Source organism: Trachypithecus francoisi, unplaced genomic scaffold (assembly GCF_009764315.1).
Source record: "Trachypithecus francoisi isolate TF-2019V2 unplaced genomic scaffold, Tfra_2.0 Contig00257, whole genome shotgun sequence".
NCBI classification, from domain to species: Eukaryota; Metazoa; Chordata; class Mammalia; order Primates; family Cercopithecidae; genus Trachypithecus; species Trachypithecus francoisi.
The window spans coordinates 132529-136475 of record NW_022680530.1 but is presented as its reverse complement, the minus strand read 5'-3'; positions in this window follow the sequence as shown (position 1 = coordinate 136475).

Sequence of the window (3947 nt, the reverse complement as noted above, 5' to 3'; positions counted from 1 at the left end):
TGACTTCATCACACAGAGTTCCATACTTCCGTTCTTGGAACAGTTTGCTAACTCTGTTATCATGTGGTCTGCAAAGTGATATTTGGGAGCTCAGAGAGCGCTATGGTGAAAAAGGAAATATCCTCAGATCAAAACTGGAAAGAAGCAGACTGAGAAACTGCATTACGTTGTGTGAATGCAACTCACAGAGATACACGTTTCTCTTCAGTGTTCAGTTTGCTAACACAGTTTTCTGGAAATCTGCCATGGGATACTACTGAACGCAATGAAGCTTACGGTGACAAAGGAAATAACCTCAGATGAAAACTAGAAAGAAGCTTTCTTAGAAACTTCTGGGTGATGTGTGAATTTATTTCACAGAGTTACACTTATGTTTCATGCAGCAGTCATTACCACTGTTTTTGAGGAACCTGAGAAGGACTCCTTTGGATCGCATTGAGGCCTAGGCTAAGAAAGGAAACATCATCAGTTCAAAACGTGAGAGAAGCTTTCTGAGAAACTTTTTTGTGGTCTGTGAATTCCTCTCACAGAGTTACAGCTTAGTTCTCAGGAAGCAGTTTGCTAACACTCTTTTCGTGGAATCGGCAAAGTGAGATTTGGGAGCCCATAGGGGCCCATGGTGAAAAAGGAAATATCCTCAGATAAGAACTAGAGAGAAGCTTTCTGGGAGATTGATTTCTGATGTGTGTCTTCATCACACAGAGTTGCACCATTCCCTTCTGGGAACAGTTTGCTAACTCTGTTATCTTGTGTTCTGCAAAGTGAGATTTGGGACCCCATAGGGGCCCATGGTGAAAAACGAAATATCCTCAGATAAGAACTAGAGAGAAGCTTTCTGAGAGATTGCTTTCTGACGTGTGACTTCATTACACAGAGTCCACCCTTCTCTACTGGGAACAGTTTGCTAACTCTGTTATCTAGTGTTCTGCAAAGTGAGATTTCGATGCTCATTGAGGGCTATGGTGAAAAAGGAAGTATCCTCAGATCAAATTGGAAAGATGCCTTCTGAGAAACTGCATTTCGATGTTTGAATGCAACTCACATAGTTACACGTTTCTCTTCAGTGTTCACTTCGCTAACACAGTTTTCTGGAAATCTGCAATGGGATACTTCTGAACGCAATGAAGCTTACGGTGACAAAGGAAATATCCTCAGATGAAAAGTAGAAACAGGCTTTCTTAGAAACTTCTGGGTGTTGTGTGAATTCATCTCACAGAGTTACACTTATGTTTCATGCAGCAGTCCATTACCACTGTTTTTGAGGAACCTGAGAAGGACTTCTTTGGATTGCATTGAGGCCTGCAATGATATAGGAAATATCATCAGTTCAAAACGTGAGAGAAGCTTTCTGAGAAACTTCTTTGTGATCTGTGAAACCCTCTCACAGAGTTACAGCTTAGTTCTCAGGTTGCTGTTTGCTAACACTCTTTTCGTGGAATCTGCAAAGTGTGATTTCGGAGCGCTTATGGGCCCATGATGAAAAAGGAAATATCCTCAGATAAGAATTACAGAGAAGCTTTCTGAGAGATTGCTTTCTGATGTGTGTCTTCATCACACAGAGTTCCACCTTACCCTTCTGGGAACAGTTTGCTAACTCTGTTATCTTGTGTTGTGCAAAGTGAGATTGAAGCTCATTGAGGACTATGGTGAAAAAGAAAATAGCCTCAGATGAAAACTGGAAAGAAGCCTTCTGAGAAACTGCATGTTGATGTGTGAATGCAACTCACAGAGTTCCAAGTTTCTCTTCAATGTTCAGTTTGCTAACACAATTTTCTGGAAATCTGCAATGGGATACTTCTGAACGCTGTGAAGCTTACCATGACGAAGGAAATATCCTCAGATGAAAACTAGAAAGAAGCTTTCTTAGAAATTCTGGGTGATGTGTGAATTCATCTCACAGAGTTACACTTATGTTTCATGCAGCAGTCCATTACCACTGTTTTTGAGGAACCTGAGAAGGACGTCTTTGGATCGCATGGAGGCCTACGTTGAGAAAGGAAATATCACCAGTTCAAAACGTGAGAGAAGTTCTCTTAGAAACTTCTTTGTGATTTGTTAATTCCTCTCACAGAGTTAGAGCTTAGTTTTCAGAAAGCAGTTTTCTAACATTCTTTTCGTGGAATCTGCAAAGTGACATTTGGGAGTCCATAGGGGCCCATGATGAAAAAGAAAATATCCTCAGAAAGTAACTGGAAAGAAGCTTTCTGAGAGATTGCTTTCTGATGTGTGTCTTCATCACACAGAGTTTCACCCTTCCCTTCTCGAAACAGTTTGCTAACTCTGTTATCTTGTGTTCTGCAAAGTGAGATTTGGGAGTTGATTGAGGGCTATGGTAAAAAAGGAAATATCCTCAGATCAAAACGGGAAAGAAGCCTTCTGAGAAACTGCGTGTCGATGTGTGAATGCAACTTACAGAGTTATACGTTTCTCTTCAGTGTTCAGTTTGCTAACACAGTTTTCTGGAAGTCTGCAAAGGGATACTTCTGAACGCTATGAAGCTTACGATGACAAAGGAAATATCCTCAGATGAAAACTAGAAAGAAGCTTTCTTAGAAACATCTGGGTGATGTGTGAATTAATCTCACAGAGTTGCACTTATGTTTCATGCGGCAGTGCATTACCACTGTTTTTAAGGAACCTGAGAAGTACTTCTTTGGTGAGCATTGAGGTCTTCGCTGATAAAGGAAATATCATCAGTTCCAAACGTGAGAGAAGATTTCTGAGAAACTTCTTTGTCATCTGTAAAGTCCTCAGACAGAGTGACAGCATAGTTCTCAGGAAGCAGTTTGCTAACACTCTTTTCGTGGAATCTCTAAAGTGAGATTTGGAAGTCCTTAGGGGCCCAGGCTGAAAAAGGCATTAGACTCAGATAATAACTAGAGAGAAGCTTTCTGAGAGATTGCTTTCTGATGTGTGTCTTCATCACACAGAGTTCCACCCTGCCCTTCTGGGAACAGTTTGCTAACTCTGTTATCTTCTGTTCTACAAAGTGAGATTTGGGAGCTCATTGAGGGCTATGGTGAAAAAGGAAATATCCTCAGATCAAACCTGGAAAGATGCCTTCTGAGAAACTGCATGTCGATGTGTGAATGCAACTCACAGAGTTACACGTTTCTCTTCAGTGTTCAGTTTGCTAAGACACTTTTCTGGAAATCTGCAATGGGATACTTCAGAACGCAATGAAGCTTGTGGTGACCAATGAAATATCCTCAGATGAAAACTGGAAAGATGCTTTCTTAGAAACTTCTGGGTGATGTGTGAATTCATCTCACAGAGTTACACTTATGTTTCATGCAGCAGTCCATTACCACTGTTTTTGAGGAATCTGAGAAGGATTTCTTTGGATCACATTAAGGCCTACACTGATAAAGGAAATATCAGCAGTTCAAAACGTGAGAGAAGCTTTCTGAGAAAATTCTTTATGATTTGTGAATTCCTCTCACAGAGTTACAGCTTAGTTCTCAGGAAACCGTTTGCTAACACTCTTTTCGTGGAATCTGCAAAGTGAGATTTGGGTGCCCATAGTGGCCCATGGTGAAAAAGGAAATATCCTCCAATTAGAACTAGAGGGTAGATTTCTGAGAGATGGCTTTTTGATGTGTGTCTTCTTCACACAGAGTTCCACCCTTCCCTTCTGTGAACAGTGTGCTAACTCTGTTATCTTGTGTTCTGCAGAGTGAGCTTTTGGAGCTCAATGAGGGCTCTGGTGAGAAAGGCAATATCCTCAGATGAAAACTGGAAGGAAGCCTTATGAGAAACTGCTTTTCGATGTGTGAATGCAACTCACAGACTTACACGTTTCTCTTCAGTGTTCAGTTTGCTAACTCAGTTTTCTGGAAATCTGCAATGGGATACCTCTGAACGCAATGAAGATTACGGTGACAAAGGAAATATCCTCAGATGAAAACTAGAAAGAATCTTTCTGAGAAACTTGTCGGTGATGTGTG